The sequence below is a fragment of the Acanthopagrus latus genome, unplaced genomic scaffold (assembly GCF_904848185.1).
Source record: "Acanthopagrus latus isolate v.2019 unplaced genomic scaffold, fAcaLat1.1, whole genome shotgun sequence".
In the NCBI taxonomy this organism is placed as follows: Eukaryota; Metazoa; Chordata; class Actinopteri; order Spariformes; family Sparidae; genus Acanthopagrus; species Acanthopagrus latus.
Window position 1 is genome coordinate 18,140 of NW_023504071.1, and position 17,405 is coordinate 35,544.

General features: G+C 43.3%; 1 pseudogene; it reads left to right on the top strand.

The window, feature by feature from the left end:
• Positions 1 to 599: 599 nt before the first annotated feature.
• On the top strand, positions 600 to 8,869 carry LOC119016156 (annotated as a pseudogene).
• The last annotated feature ends 8,536 nt before the right edge of the window (positions 8,870 to 17,405 follow it).

Consider the following 17,405-nt stretch of genomic DNA (forward strand, 5'->3'; position numbering starts at 1 on the left):
CACTGTTCACAGCGCATCCTTCAGAAAACGTAGGATAGTACTTTCATTTTCTCAACAGACATGGTGTGTTTTAGTCTATCAGCTGCACATTAACAGTCAAGAGCACAGCAGAAATATAATTGATAGAGCCCTTTAGCCAATCAGAAGCAATGGGGTGCCAAAGGCCCACCAAGAAATCAAGGTGAATTGGTGATTTCTGTTTTTTTTCCCTAAATTAGAAAAACGAAAAAAGCCAGCTGTTTCTGGTTTCGGCGTGTGTCATTTATACCATAAACAAACGGTTAAAACATACCTTTGTCCCTGCTGTTTGTTCTACACAGCACTGTCCTGTAAATGATAACATCCGGTCTCAGAATATGAAAAAACAGGCCTTTTTTCCGTTTCTGTTTTCTAGTGATTTTATTTTTGTTATATGAAATTGAAAATGAAAATCAAATCTTTTTTTTTAAATTTCACTCAGCCTTGTATTTCAATTGTAATTTTTGTATTTTAAAACGAAAAAAAAAATATTTTTTTTTTTTTGTTTGTTTTTTAATACCCGTTTCTGAAAGGAAATTCGAATGACCAAAAGATACACGGACCCTCTAAGCATGTGATTGTTTTTTATTGCGTTCAGGCTTGTACCTTTTCATGTATTGTATGCTGCATGGTTTACCAGCCGGGCTTCGGGTGTTGTTGCCCGGTTGTTTTTGACCTTTTGCTGCTTGTAATAATTGTGCAACAGCACCAAGTAGGGCAGGACGCCAGGTGGCGAGCACATGTTCCTACGTCACAGACAACACCCGCGGCCGGCCACTGCAGCTCTGCCCGCTCCACCGCCGACAGCTCCGCTAGGCTGATAGAGGCTGAGATGCACGGCAGCGCACTGGGATCGTAAAAAAAACGGCCCTGTGCTCTTTCTTTCCATTTTAACAGAGGTTACAACACGAATATTGGTGGCTGTTTGAAAACAAAGAGAAGGATGGCACAGACAGACACCCTGCTGCATCTGTTCGCTGGAGGGTAAGTTAAGTCATATTAATGCCCCCCGGACTAGCGTTATTAATAGCCCAAAGATTCAGTTAACATGAGGAGGCTAACACTGGGTTTGTACTTTTGAAAAGCCCATGTGAAACCTAATAGAATTTACTCCTATGCGTCTTTAGCGCCGAGAGCCGCTAGCCCGCATGCTAACGGATATCAAGATGCAAGCTAGCCCTTGATAGCGCAGCACTTTCTTCTCGAATATAGTCAGCTAGCTAGACATCTGCTAATTGTTTTTATTTGAAAGGTCATATTCATACTGCCAATGACATCGTTTCTTTTTAGGTGATACTCTTTAATCTGAACCTATATCGTGTAACCGAACTCAAGACCATTAGCGGTTAGCTAGGTCCCCAGTGTTACATGACACTGAGGCTAACGAGCTAACTCGCTGGGTTCAATGGTGGGTTCATGCTAGCGATGCCAACCGCTCAGTAACCACCAGTCTAAATAAAAATAACTTCAATGATTTTTAAATATGCAGTAGTGTGATATAACGAGCTGTATGCCCATGGAGTTAGATTTGTGTCTTTATAATATGCGAGAAAACAAATGATTTGAGAGAAAAAGGAAAGTTTTTGAGAAAAAGTTATCACACTGATAGCAGAAAGCATTTTATGAGAGAAAAAATATATTTGAGAGAAAAACTTTTCACACCAATAGCAAAGAATAATAATATTTGAAACTAAAAAAAAGTTTTGAGAGAAAGCATTTTCTCATAGAACATAAAGAAATAAAAATTTGAAATTTTTAAAATTATTTCTGAGAATAAAAATCTCAATACTTTTTTTTTTGCTCTCAAATACATATTTTCTGCTATCAGTGTGAAAACATTTTCTCTCAAAAGTGTTTTGTCTTTGCTCTCTATGCAAGATTTTGCTCTCCCTGTGAAAATAATGTCATGGGCGGGGCCACGTTCTTATTGGCCAGTCGGGTGAGAATCGTCTTGGGAGGTGTGGTTTGACAATCCCGGCTGGAGAGGGGTCCTCGGACATTTCCGCTAACCAGGAAAAACATTGCGATCACCCTGCTCATCAATCCCAGTCATGTATATGCATGTTCATTTTGATGCCTGTCGATGCCTGTCCAAAAAACGCAACTGTCAATAAATCTTCCAAAAGTGCACGTTGTTGGGCTAACTCTTTGTCGTGAATCTTTGTTTCTTTTTTTTAATCATTATCACTGTTTTAGGCCTACAGTGATTCTGATATTCTCAGATGTAAAATGTTCAGCCTACACACAGAATTGTATCTGTTTTCATCAAGTTGTGATTAATTGAATGATGCCGAGTTAACAGCATTGTATTTTATGCTCAAGCCTGGGTGTTGATTGCTGTATGTCGCTGAGGATAAAAATGTAATATTGTCCACAATGTTGACATGTTGGATTTGTTTTCTGCTGTAACACAGGGCTGGTGTGTTGCCATGGGTTGATTTGGTGGTTGTAAATGATGACCAGTGGGGAACACAGCCAACCTTCTAAAACGTTACCCCTTGAGAAGAGTGAGATACATGTCTGGGCTTTCCTATGAACCATGGTCGACGGTCGCTCCAGGTGTTTGTGTCACAGGTTGATCTGGTCGCCTCACGCGTTGCCACAGCTGACTGACCTCACACTGAGTTGGGGCTGGATGTCAACATATTCTGCAGACTATTTGATGAGCAGGCTGTATGACAGTATATACAGTTTTCACATCGACTTGGCTTCAGCTTAATAACGATTTATGCGGCTGGGAACGATGGCTTTCATTCAGTAACCATTTGAACGTGGTGTGGAATGAAAGAAATACTCGATGGTAACAGGTGTCACAAGTTAACCTTGACGCTGCGCACTCAATGCCACAACTGACAGTGGTGTCCACACAGCTCTCGAGCCGCTCGGCGTGAAAAAATGCCTCAGACTGGTCCACCCATGAGTTATTTGTGAGTACAGACATTCACGACAAAGAGTGAGCCCGACAGCATGCACTTTTGGAAGATTTATTGACAGTTGCGTTTTTTTGGACAGGCATCGACACAGTCACCTACACTGTCACTGTGCTCCGTAGAGCTCGTCTAACAGTTGTTCGCAGGTTGCAGTCCTGGCATCTCTGTGTGGAATAGTAGTGTTCAAGCCACGTCAAAATGAACATACATATACATGACTTGGATTGATGAGCAGGGTGATCGCAATGTTTTTCCTGGTTAGCGGACATGTCCGAGGACCCCTCTCCAGACGGGATTGTCAAACCACACCTCCCAAGACGATTCTCACCCGACTGGCCAATAAGAACGTGGCCCCGCCCATGACATTATTTTCACAGGGAGAGCAAAATCTTGACAGGAGAGCAAGAAATTGCATCGGGAGCAAAGACTTAGGTTTTGAGAGAGAGAGAAGAAAATCATTTTGAGAGAAACACTTTTTTTTTTGAAAGAGAGAGAAAAAAAATGTTTTCACCCTGATAGCAAAAAATATATATTTGATAGTAAAAAGATTTTTTTTTCTCAGAAATTATTTTAAAAATTTCAACAACTTTAACAAAACACCTGTAATTTCCAGGGGCCAACCATCTTGGATGTCCTCTTTCTGGTGTCAGTGATCAGTTGTTTACACGCATTATGCATTATTACAATATTGTCTGTCAGGCTTGGTTATGTTATTTGGAATACTTGAGTCAAAGTGGATTCTATTCTCTCACAGACAAATAGGTGATGTAGGTCACTGATGATCAGTGAACGGAGAATTAGCTTGGGTGCTTAATCAGCTAATATATTTGACTCTGTCCTCTAGACACGGGACACTACAGAGGCTTAGTATAATCAGTGTTTTGGGGGGGGACAGGCAAAAAAAACTCTTGATGTGCAATTAGAGCATCTGGGACAGAACTGTGCAGCAGATGTGTTGGGTTAGCTCTGGAGTATTTTTACTCCAGCACAAGACACTGGTCTTTGACCTTTATTGTTCATAGCTTTCAGCTGTGTTACAATGGAAACATCCCTCTCCACAGTCAAAGCTGATATGAGTAACCTTGCAAGAACAAGAAGAACAGTTTAAGGGAGTGAGTGTATTTGGTGGGGCATTTCCTTTTCTGTTTGCCCACCATTCTGATTTCTGTTTGTGATCAATTTGCAGATGCAGTGGTACGATTGGAGCCATCATGACCTGCCCCCTGGAGGTGTTGAAGACACGGTTGCAGTCCTCTGGCGTCACGCTAAGACCCGTCTTCCAGGCCCAGCTCGGCGCCTTAAGTCGCACCAGGGTTATCCGACCGGGGACTGTTACACCTGGGCCGCTGCAGGTCCTACGGTAAGATGTTTGTTTATGTGGGCTGTCTGTCAGGGTATTTTTCTTAAATAACAAAGTGTTCCTCACAGATGGTACACAGTTTAACAGGTAACCCTTTTGGGAGGAGCATGACTGTCAGTTTGTGACTTTTGTAATTACATAATTATAGCCTAAAGATTTTCGCTTTAAAAAAAATACAAAAAAAACAAATTTGTAAAAACAACACACTTTGCTAGGAATGATTGTATAAAGCCCTGCGCAGTTCTTGTGCTTTGGTCCTTTTAAAGTACTTCAGAGAGCCTTTCATTTGCGTTTTGTCTTCATAGTCTTGAAATTAATGCCTCTAATCCTGTCTCTCATTAAAGCGAGGATTAAGCTCACAGTATCCTGGTGGTATTAGTGACTTTAACCAGCTGTTTGTGATGACATACAACGTGTTTTTCTTTCAGGCTTTAAGATACACATGAAATGTTTTGGTGTCTGTAAAAACAGAGCTTGTATGAGTTTGGTTAGGTTAGGGAAGACTACAGACAGGCTCAGTGTGCCAAGGAGAAAGTGTGATGTAACACTGACTGGGGACAAAGACTGGTCTGGACTAGTGTCTGTTGTATCTTTACAGAAAAACAGTTACACTGCCTGCGGAGATTCTGACATTGGAGAACAATATTTCCTTGTTAATTAAGGTCTTATGCCTGTATTGCAGCTGCCTTGTCGGATACAGATTGATTTTTCAGAGCTGCTTAGGAACTATCTTTTCATTTACAGGTTTTAAACTAAAATAAGTCTTTTCTGGAGGTTGATATTGGATGCTACTTTGACATGAAAAGAGGTCATTCTTGTACTCATTGCCCTAAATGACTTGGGGAGAATCCTTCCAAAGACCTTTGCTGTAAAATATATGTAGACTGAGGTCAACATGTACAGTGGTGGTGTAAATTAATACATCTGTAAATGTGTTGGTGTTCTTTAAAACAAAAATTGATGGCTGTTTTTAAATTTTGTTTTAGATCAATCCTTGAAAAAGAGGGACCAAGATCACTTTTCCGTGGCCTTGGGCCGAACCTCGTTGGCGTCGCCCCCTCAAGGTACAGTGAAAACAGTGCGCACATGTTTTAGTGGCTCAGTTGTGTCTATGTTGTCATTACCCAGAGCAGCTTTGCTTAATAAAGAGCTGGATCTATGTTGCAATCTCTGTGTTAATGATACCTTCCTGTTGGTGTACAGGTTATTGACAAAACACAAAGAAGTCTTTTTGTAGCCACAAACAACAGATGAACCAGTGGTCAGGAAGTAGGGAATGATAAGGTTTTTTTTTTTTTTTTTTTAATGGCTGGTAAATGAGTCGGCATTATGAAATCAGTCAACCTTTATTTACACCTGAGTAATCCTACTATATAAATAAAATGTTTGGAAGTAGGATAAAAACAGTCATGGTAAAGCCGAAATAATGTGAATGGTAACACAGTACAGATATTTAGATAATAACAGCAACCAGCATTTGAATGTAACTAAATACATTTTTCATGTACTTGTACTGGAGTATTTTAATTTTCTGCTGCTTATATTTCCACTCCACTACATTTATTGAATACCTTTGGTTACTAGCTACTTTGCCATTTCAGATTACTGACTGTCGATAAGCAGGTAGATGGTGTTGTGGGCTGCTCTAAGAGATCGAAGGCAAAATATTTTCAAATGTATATTATTTGCAATCAGACAAAAAAATAAACCCTTCTGATTACCTTAGAAGATGCTAGATATTGATGCCTGTAATTGATCAGTCCATACTGAGACGGTCACAAAGTAAGGCAGACTGATGATTTCTCAGGCTACTAACCAAAGAGAACACAGGAGGAAGTTCTGTTTATATTTTTCATTGTAATGGTAGAAGGCATTTACTCACTGTATAAACAGGAAGCTGTTGTCATTGCAACAACTTCTGGGCAGACCTCCCTAGCTTTACAGAGTATTGTGTGTCTGCTTTTATGTTTGTGTAGACCACAACATCTGTCAGTGTTAGCAGGCCTCCATATTTGTATTTAATTGACTATTTTCATTACATGAGACAAATAAGGCACTGTGTTTTGGAGGAGGTTTGAGTTTCAACAGCTGGGAAATAATTGATCTGAACCTTAACACAAGTCATCATGAAAGGTCAGTTTTATTTGGATTTAATGTCGATGTCATCTTGTTCCATTCTTGGTGTCAATAAACGATCAGTACTTTGCCCTGTTCCCTCAGGCTTCATTGTGGTGGAAGTCAATGTAAGATGAACAATACTAATGGTTTCCCACCAAATGTTGAGCAGATGTTGAGACTGAAAAAGGTCACCAATTGCGTATAATTCCCCATGGTTAATGAGTAGCTGCAGCATGATCCTCTGCTCAGTCATTCCATTGCCCCTCTGTTTCACTGGCCAACTTGGACCGGCTCACATTCAGAGCAGCTCTGTCGGCATCTGTGATGCTTATTCAGCCCATTCTGGTGCAGTGACAGTTTGTTCCAAAAGCCAAATGGAGAGAGCTGGCAGCGGGGAAACAGACCGCTGGATACACTGTCAAAGGGCAACACCAGTCCAGACGGAATGATTTACATAATTGCCCAGCTGCTATAAAACCGCAGCCAGATTTATGCACTTTGTGTCAAAATCTTTACACCTGCCTCTGTAGAGTCCTCACCAGTCTGTTCTATGTGTTTCAGAGCCATTTACTTCGCTGCATACTCGAAATCCAAAGAGACGTTCAATGAGATGTTTGTCCCCAACAGTGGTCTGGTGCACATGTCCTCTGCTGGTGTTGCAGGTGAGCAAAAAACAATCGAGTGCCCTGAAAAAAGATGAATTCCTATTAATGTTCTGTCTAACCTGTGGATGAAATAACACTATGCCAATTTGATCCTCTGTTTAGTCTAAAAAAATGAACATATAATCCTTTGTGATTATTATAATCATTTCGTTTGAAGTAGAAGTATTTTTCAGATGATTATCCTGCTGTAATTTCTTTTCAGTGAATCTGAGTGGACAAGCACTTGAATCCAAATTCAGTATGCATTACATTGAGGGCATGAAATGGATCTTATGTCACTATAAAGTGTAAAACTGAATGTGCCTCCTCAGCTTTCATTACCAACTCTCTGATGAACCCCATCTGGATGGTGAAGACCAGGATGCAGCTGGAGAAAAAGTATGTGCACCTCGTAATTTCACCTGCCCTCTGTGTACTTAGAGTTCGGTTGTAAAGGCAGACTTAATCAAAGTCAAAACTGGCCCCTCCTCCTTCCCTCAGCACTGATCCTTGCACCCTGTTATTGGCTCAGAGCTCCACACCCACTGCCAAAAGGTTGATGCTCAGACATGTCCAAAAAAACAGCGAATTATAACAAAGTTGTTATTTTTATAACGAAAAGATTAGAAAATCCTACTCATTCTGCCTTTAAGATCTGTATAAAACAAACTGACTTATTTTAGGGACTTGGGCAGGTGAGAATGTCCACCACATACTGTGACCTTTTAGCTGATGCCCCCATCACAGCACTGACCTTGGGTTATGCTGTCCGTGAGACTGAGCATGTAACCATGTAACCATAAATACACAGTAGCTGACGCAGTGTCCTGTGTGCGGAGGAAGAGTCTATATTTACCTTAGCGAGTACAGGGCAGGAGTATCATGTGAGGTCACAGAAACAAGACTTTCCACCCCTGTGTTGGAAGAACACATCCTGCAGCAGCACAAAATGGTGTTTTACAAATGAGCGCAACAAAAAGACTAGTTATTCATTTCAAACCAATCAGGAAACTGCAGGATTTCATGTGGTTCTTTACAGGAATGACCGTTCACTATCGCTAGGACAATAAACAGAAAACAAACAGGTTCAATTTTGGTCATTTAAAGAGGAAGCATGTGCTAGAAAAGTGCGGGCTTTTCTCAAAAAATGTATATCAGATCAGGTGGGATTTTGTCACTAATGAGCCCAATTTGTTCGACCTTTCAGAGGCCCGAGGGAGAGAAGAAGATGAATGCACTGCAGTGTGCTCGCTAGGTTTACAGAATGGAAGGGGTCGAGGCTTCTATAGAGGCCTGACTGCAGCTTATGCTGGGATCTCGAGGACCATGATCTGCTTCCTCATGTACGAGACACTGAAGAAAAACCTTGCAAGAACCAGTTCATCTCCCTGAATGGTGAAAGTGAGAAAAGACCTTCGGACTTCCTCAGTCTGATGTTGGCAGCTGCTGTTTCAAAGGGCTGTGCGTCCTGCATAGCCTACCACACGGTGAACACTTGCCCATTTGTTAGTTTCTTGCACAAAAACAACCTTCTGTCAGGGAGAAGTATTTATTTAAATGAGTAATCCTTTCTTTCTCCCCTTTCTTTTCTCCCACAGAGGTCATTCGGACAAGGCTGCGTGAGGAGGGGCAGCAAGTACAAGTATTTCTTCCAGACAGGGAAGTTAATAGCAGTGGAGGGAAGGCTATGCAGCTTTTTATAGAGGACTCATTCCACAGCTAATTAGACAGATCCCTAACACAGCCATCGTCCTCTCCACGTATGACTCATTGTCCACCTGCTGGGAGACTCCAAGTAGAGAAACGCTTCAAAGTCAGGATTTTCCTGACTAACGATGGACACCACAGAAAACCCATGGACACACTGGGCAACAGACTTTTGAAAATGTAGCACATACATTGACTTAATGTGGTGCAACAGAGGACTGCAGCATGGAAACTGAAGCAGGTTTTACTGTCATCCAAAGAGCTAAACACATTATTTTATTCAATCTTGTCGTTTAGGAGTTTATCTCATTAATTTCATCTCATCTAATTTCATTTATCTTGTTTTTGTTATTTTATGACAGTGTTTGTTTCTCTTTTATCAGTGGTAAATGTACCAACACACACAGATGACTGTGGCAGGTTGCCTCATTTAGATAATGATGGGTTAGTGCTGTTCCTTGCAATGTAATGACCCACACAGATCATTTTGAAGATTTCTGTTTCACAATGTGCTTGGTATTGAACATTTGAATTACAGAGAGGTTTATCATATTTCATTAATACATATGATTACAGGCTTATCTGTTTGTTTCCTTTGTGAAAAAGAATGTCACCTTTTGCAATATAATGAGAACTCAGATGCCTTATTTGACCAGTGGCTCAATACAATGCATCAAGAAAAGACATCAGTGGGTGGTGGACATGAACACTAAAAGACGACTCTACTAAAAGAAGAATTAACCTTTACTGGTGAATAACATATATATACAATTAACAACAATATATTAATACAATTTGGTAGGAGTGAAATGTAAAAAAAAAAACAGCATTAAACAGATCAAGAACAAAAACCAAAACAAACAACAAACAAGAAGCCCATATGGGCACTCTCTGTCTCAATTTCAATTTTCAATTTTCAATTCAACGGCTTCATTGGCTATGAACTGTGGTTCACAATATTGCCAAAGCAGACAGGATTACAGATTATTTTGACAATAATGATATCAATGATAACGATGATGATAATAATGATAATAAACAATAAAAGCAATAATAACAACAATAATAAACAGTATATTCAGGTCCTCTCTGGGCAGCCGGGTCTGTTCTGTGTCTGCTGCTCTCTAAGGCCCGGCTGTGGTCGCTGAGTCTGTACAGAGTCAAGTGTTTTCCTCAGTCTCGGGTCAGTTGCAGAGCTCAGATGTCTGCCATGGAGTATTGTCTGTTTAGGGTCAAATAGCATTTGGAGTTTGCTTTGGGTTTTGGTTGTTGATGTCCAATAGTTGATGTAATTGTCTTTTTCTTTTGCATATAATTTGGTTGGGCTGGATGGTGTGAGGGCGGGTCTTGGTGCCCGGTGCTGTTGGAGCTCAGCCTGTGGACCAGCTGGCTGTGACTCCCTTCTCTTGCTCTCCTCTTGGCACTGTAGGGCTTTGTAGTGCTACCATACAATACAGCTGGTTCAATTATTGATTGAAATATTTTTATCCAAATTTTGACAGGTATGTCTTATGTTTGAAGATTTCTTTATAGTCCAGAAAGCTCTTCTGCCTTTTTCTCTGAGATCTTTAATGGCCAGATTGAAATTTCCCCGTCGATGTGATATTTAGTCCTAAACATGTGTAGCTGTCTGTGTTTTCTAAGTCCGTAGATCCAGGTGGAACCTGTGGGGATTTTTCTGACTCTTGCGTCCGTTTCTGAAGACCACGACTTTTGTCTTTTCCGGTTTACGTCAGGGCCCAGGTCTGACAGAACTTTTACAGGTGATCTAGTTGCTTTTTGTAGCGCCTCCTTTGTCGGAGCAAGCAGTATTAGGATCATCTGCCAACAGTAAACATTTGACTTCTGTGTCAGAGAGGGTGAGACCAGGGATCTCTGACTCTTCAGGGATTTGGCCAGTTCATCTATAATAAATGTTGAACAGGGTGACGAGCTCAGACTGCAGCCCTGCTTCACTCCTCTACTTTGGGGGAAGAAGTCTGTTTCCCTAGTTCCAATTTTGACAGCACATTGGTTATTTATATACATTGTCTTAATAATATCATAGATTTTTCCTCCAATACCTTTTTCTAGTAATTTCAGAAACAGACCATGATGCCAAATTGAGTCGAATGCTTTCTTGAAATCTACAAAACGAGAAGATTGTGTTGTTGTTCTGGTGTACGTGTTTCTGGATGAGGGTGTGGAGGGTGTAGATGTGGCTCTGTGTTGTGGTCTAAAACCGATCTGACTAATGTATAAGGTGATTTTGCTGTGATCAGATAAGGGTGTGAGGGGCTGACAGTGAATGCTCTTACACTGAAGGGCTCCAGGTCTGTAATGCTGTAGTCCACAGTGCTGTTGCCAAGAGGAGAGCTGTGAGTGTAGAGACCAAAGGAGTCTCCTCGAAGCCGACCGTTGGCGATGTACAGACCCAGTGTACAACACAACTGCAGCAGTTGCTGCCCGTTTCTGTTGACTGTTTTGTCAAAGTTGTTCCTGTTTTGGTGTGAAGGAGAGGATGCTGATCTGGCCAGGTATGTGTTTGTCTCCCTGTGCATTGATCAGATTTGATTCTGTGCCTGTTCTGGGCAAAGGTCACCACAGATCAGCACGTTTCCTTGTGTCTGGTAGAAGCTGATTTCATCTTCAAGGACGGAGAAGCTGTTTTCATTATAATAAGGGGACTCTGATGGGGGGATATGGGCTGTACACATGAATATGTCTCTTTCTGTGGAGACCACCTCTTTTTTTATTTTGATCCAAATTGAAAAATCTCCTTTTTTGATTAATTCGATTGAGTGTGTGAGGTTCATCTTGTACCAGATCAACAGCCCTCCTGAATCTCTGCCTTGGCTTAGACTTTTCAGTTTGGTAGATGGGAAAATGATTTCTCTATATTCTAAAGGACAACCAGTGGGCATGTCTACTCTATTCCAAGTCTCCTGCAAAAAAAATATCTGCATTTTCTAACTCTTTCTTAAAGTCTGGGGTCCTGCTCTTAAGGCCAAGAGCAAAAGACCTCAGACCCTGGATATTCCAACATGAGATTACAAGAGATTTAGCTGTCATTGGTTTAAAACTCAACATGTCGCATTCTGTGTTAAAATGAGACCAACTTCCAGTCCCATTGTCAACGAAGAGATCAGTTTTAGAACATTTTAGACATCAGGAGTTTGGATCTAATAATATTATAAGCCTTTAACATGGATGAATAAATAAATAAGTAAATATGTACAATAATATATAATAATAATTTAAAAAAAATAAAATGATTGAATAATAATAATAAAATAAAATGGATAAGTAAATACTCTAGGGTTGTCTGCTGTGTTTGGCCTATCAGGTGGGAGCAGAGCAGGCTGAGCATGTGCTGGATGTCTCTCAGCTGGTTGTCTGGTGGTGTTGGGGTGGGGTTGGAGGTTGGAAGGGTAGGTGGGGGGTCTGCTGCTCTTCTCACCACCTGAGCATAGCTCAGTGGGCCGGGGCGGGGCTCCGGGTGATGGTGCCGGGGTGGGGCTCCTGGGGGCAGGAGGGGCTCCGGTCGGGTGTGAGTGCGTTCGTAGCTGCCCTGGTGGGGTCATCGTGTAGGGGGATGAAGATGGTGAGGTCTCTGTGTTGGTCCAGGTGGTCTGGATTTGGGTATGATTTTGACTCCAGTCCAGTTTTGTTCCACACATCAAAAATATAACAAAGGTTTTTACCCTCTTAAGAATATAGCCCAAGTCCGACTGTTTCTCTCTCAGTCCAGCACGGAGGTGCTGATGCATGCTTTTATCTCTTGCTGTTTAGACTATTGTAATGCCCTGCTCTCTGGCCTTCCCAAAAAGAGCATTTCGAACTTACAATTATTACAAAACTCAGCTGCACAAGTGCTGACGAGACAGAGGACACGAGGGGGAGAGCACATTCACCGGTTTTAAAGTCACTTCATTGGCTTCCCGTGCGTTTCAGGATAGATTTTAAGGTTCTTTTACTAGTTTTTAAATGTCTTAACGGTCTTGGGCCTTCTTATTTATCTGACCTGCTTTTAGTCTGTCAGCCCCTGCGGACCCTGAGGTCCTCCGGCACCGGCCCTTTAACCACCACAGGTTAGTTCAAAAAAGCACGGGGAGGCGGCTTTCAGTTGTTATGGGCCCCGACTGTGGAACAGCCTGCCGCAGAGCCTCAGGGTTGCAGAGACTGTAGAGGTTTTTAAAAAGAGGCTCAAGACCCACCTTTTTAACCAGGCTTTTAATTGAAATTTAAATTCTTTTTAATCCCTTTTATGCCGTGCTACTCAGAGCATGTTTTTGTCCTTCATGTTTTTACTCTCTGTGCTTTTTGCTTTATTCAACTGTTTTAGTCTGTCAGTTTTTAATCTCCAGTGTTTCCTCATGGGGGCCTGCCAGACTGGGAGTTGTCTCTGGTCTGGCCGTGGGGGGTGCTGTCCCATGGACAGCTCCGGCCTGGGTGACCAGAGGGCTCTGCACCTTGGTGTGGGGCCTCCTGTCTGCCCGGGTTGGGGTGGTCTCTGTATCTGTGCTCCCTGTGGCCCTGGACAGTGATCTCTCTCAGTGTGGTTGGCCCCCCAAAGGTAGCTTCCTCCACGTCTCAGGTCTCGCTGCCCAGCCATGTCTCTGTAGCGACAGCTAGTGTGTGTGTGGGTGTGAGTGTGTGTGTTTGTTTGTCTGCATGCATATGTGTGTGTGTGTATGTATTTGTGTATGTCTCTGTAGGGGTGGGAGTGTTTGGTTCTTTCAATTTTCTTCTTGTGATTTTATTTGCTGTTTCTCTTTTCCTGTTGTTTGTTTTTTTGTTTTTTGTTTTTTTTTTAATCTCTGTAAGGCACTTTGAACTGCATTCTTTGTATGAAAAGCACCATATAAATAAAGATTGATTTGATTTGATTGATTGATTGGTTTTATTACTGATCCCCGGTTGTTGTCTGAAAGCTCACTTCAGTATCTTGTCCGGAAAAAAATCGGAGACAGTGATTATCTCATTGCTACTCCGGAGTGGAGGCGTAGGAGTAGGCTGTGCCATGTCAATATGCTGAAACCTTGAGCGTGAAACCATGAGCGTGAAACGAGGCTTGGGCTGGTCTGTGTGTCAGCTAGTGCTGATCCTAACCCTAACCCTAACCCTGTCAAACCTATCACTCACTCTGCGGAGCTGTCCGGTGCTGATCCTGTCAAACCTATCACTCACTCTGCGGAGCTGTCCGGTGCTGATCCTGTCAAACCCATCACTCACTCTGCGGAGCTGTCCGGTGCTGATCCTGTCAAACCCATCACTCACTCTGCGGAGCTGTCCGGTGCTGATCCTGTCAAACCCATCACTCACTCTGCGGAGCTGTCCGGTGCTGATCCTGTCAAACCCATCACTCACTCTGCGGAGCTGTCCGGTGCTGATCCTGTCAAACCCATCACTCACTCTGCGGAGCTGTCCGGTGCTGATCCTGTCAAACCCATCACTCACTCTGCGGAGCTGTCCGGTGCTGATCCTGTCAAACCCATCACTCACTCTGCGGAGCTGTCCGGTGCTGATCCTGTCAAACCCATCACTCACTCTGCGGAGCTGTCCGGTGCTGATCCTGTCAAACCCATCACTCACTCTGCGGAGCTGTCCGGTGCTGATCCTGTCAAACCCATCACTCACTCTGCGGAGCTGTCCGGTGCTGATCCTGTCAAACCCATCACTCACTCTGCGGAGCTGTCCGGTGCTGATCCTGTCAAACCCATCACTCACTCTGCGGAGCTGTCCGGTGCTGATCCTGTCAAACCCATCACTCACTCTGCGGAGCTGTCCGGTGCTGATCCTGTCAAACCCATCACTCACTCTGCGGAGCTGTCCGGTGCTGATCCTGTCAAACCCATCACTCACTCTGCGGAGCTGTCCGGTGCTGATCCTGTCAAACCTATCACTCACTCTGCAGAGCTGTTCAGTGCTGACTGACTGAATCTAGTGTGGGTTCTGTAACCTCTGTGGGGAAGAGAAGGATGTTGTGTCTTTCTCTGCTGTGGTGATGCGGGGGAGGTTACAGAACTCAAAGATACTAAAGAAACTTGAGTCTCATTTGGCTCACCTGCCTGAAGCTCAGCGTGACGATATTGTCGAGGTGATTATGTCACATAAGCCACTGTTTTCTGATGTACCTTCACGCACATCAGTTTTACAACATGATATTGACGTAGGTGACTGTTTACCAACTAAGCAACACGCCTACTGTGTGAATCCTGATAAGTGGCACCGTCTCAGAAAAGAGGTTGAGTATTTGCTTGAGAACAGGATTGTGGAGCCCAGCTTGAGTTCGTGGAGTTCTCCCTGTTTACTGGTCGACAAGTCTGGTTCATAAAGTCAATAACGTGACAAAACCTGACTCTTATCCACTACCTAGGATGGATGACTGTATCGACAGAGTGGGTAACGCTTCTTACATGACAAAGCTTGATTTACCGAAGGGCTACTGGCAATTTCCGCTGACTGACCGTGCTAAGGAAATCTCAGCCTTTGTTATGCCTGATGATTTTTTGCAATACACAGTGATGGCCTTTGGGATGCCTAATGCTCCCACTACTTTTTAGAGGTTGGTTAACATCGTGCTGTCTGGTCTTTCTGGGTGTGAAGCTTATTTGGATGACCTGGTGATTTATTCACATTCCTGGCAGAGTCATGTGTGTGGCATGAAAGCAATATAGACCCCAATTGGAGAGCTGGGACTCTTACAATATAAAACAACTTTTTTTCTGTTTTGTTCTTTGGTTTGGTTGGAGCAACACAACAGATTTACCCAGACAACAGTTTGAGTATAAAAAATATATATATATTTATTACAATATCTTGTTTAATTTAAAAAAAGGTGTACACCCTTCACACACTTATTCACACATTCAACTTAAATAGTGGCCTCTTCAAGCACACACATTAAGGAGTCCAATAGATCGGCATACTCCACAGTCCACAAGGGGTTCCCCTAACACAAGTCCGTCTGGCGCCTGGCAGTGACTTCAATGCAGCCGGCGACCTGTCTATCACTCGCACACACCAACACAACACTCACACAAACAAAGAGAAAGCTGCCAGTATCTCCACAGTGGATAAAGAAACAAAACACAGCAACACAGCAATGAACACAGGAAAAAAACAAACAAACACAGCAATGCAGCGCTAAAAGATATGTTATGGTTAGTAGACAGTCTGGGGCAGCTTGTGAGTATCAATTGGCATCGCAACGATCCACACCTGTTATGCTCCAATCAGTTGGGCACGCAGCAGTGACAAAGAAGGGCCATTGCCCCGTGTTCCCAAATCATGACCATGACATCCCCCTACTCTTCTACATTGGCAGTCCCTGACAAAGAAATATCATAAAGGACTTAAATGTCTCTATATCTCCCTGGTGGCTGTCACCTATTGGCACGGTTTGACCTCCTGGGGGTCACATCATTACCTTGGTCATCTGGAGCGGGAGGGGCTACCCATGGCACATACATCACAGGTGGGGGTTCCCAAACAGGGGATACTGGCAGATCAGGATGTGCTGCAGGGGCACCTTGGGGTGGATTAATGCAAGGTTTAAGAGAATTTCTGTGCAGAACCCTCTTTTTCCTTGTGTGCTCGGATTTAATCCGATAGGTTAAACCCCCTTTATCCAACTGTTCCACCACCACATAGGGCTCTGGATCCCACTTGCCACAAAGCTTGCCCCTTCTCCCATCCCGCCTATTCCTACACCATACCCGTTCCCATAACTGAAGGCAGTGCATTGGCCAACAGCGCCAGCTTATCTCTGTTGTCCAGGAGCAGCTTCTCTGTGTGCCTGTAAGCACGGGCTATCAGCAACTTAGCCTTGTGGTTGTTGTTCTGACACTCGCAGCACCCAAGCCTACAATGACCTCTACAATCTCAGAGCCAGCCATAGCTAGAAAGGGCACCTGGGCCTCAGTGGCGACAGCCTTAGCCAGCAGGGTCTTCCCACAGCCTGGAGGCCCGGGCAGCAATGCACCCTTGGGAACCTTGGCTCCCAGCTGGAGGTATCGTTCTGGATTTTTGAGGTAGTCAACAAATTCCTTTACTTCCATCTTCACCTCGTGCATGCCCGCTACATCTTTTAAACTCACACCTTTACTTTAGCTGATTAAAAGCACTGAAGCTGCCACCCATGCCTGCGAGTCGCAAAGACATACCAGAGAATGGCCATGCCAATAGCAGCCATTCCCAGAGCTTAGATTGCATTCCCGAAGAATTCAGTGTGTTTGTAAGACACCTGTATCCTGTCCTTGGCGTCAATATTCAGCTCTTCTTCAACAGCTCTCAGCTTCTCCTCAAATTTGTCAATGTTGGCGACCTGCATTCTGTATGTGAGTGCAAGCCAAGTGCAAGGTCCGCACATGCTCCCGGGACATCTGGTCATTCTGCTCTCGGCGCTTCTTCTCATCTTCATCTTCCTCTGGAGTTTTTCCCTTTGGTCCGTTACCTTTATTTTTCTCTCGTTTAGACTGAGATGTACTGAAGAAGTTTGTTGCCCCTAATAGATTTGCAACACCGACAGGGTTCCTCAACAGGCTGTTCCTGATGAACTCTCTGCTGATTCCCACCATGACCGGACCCAAGTGTCTGTGGAGAAGACTCTGATTTAGTGAACGACCAATTATCGGCCACCGATAT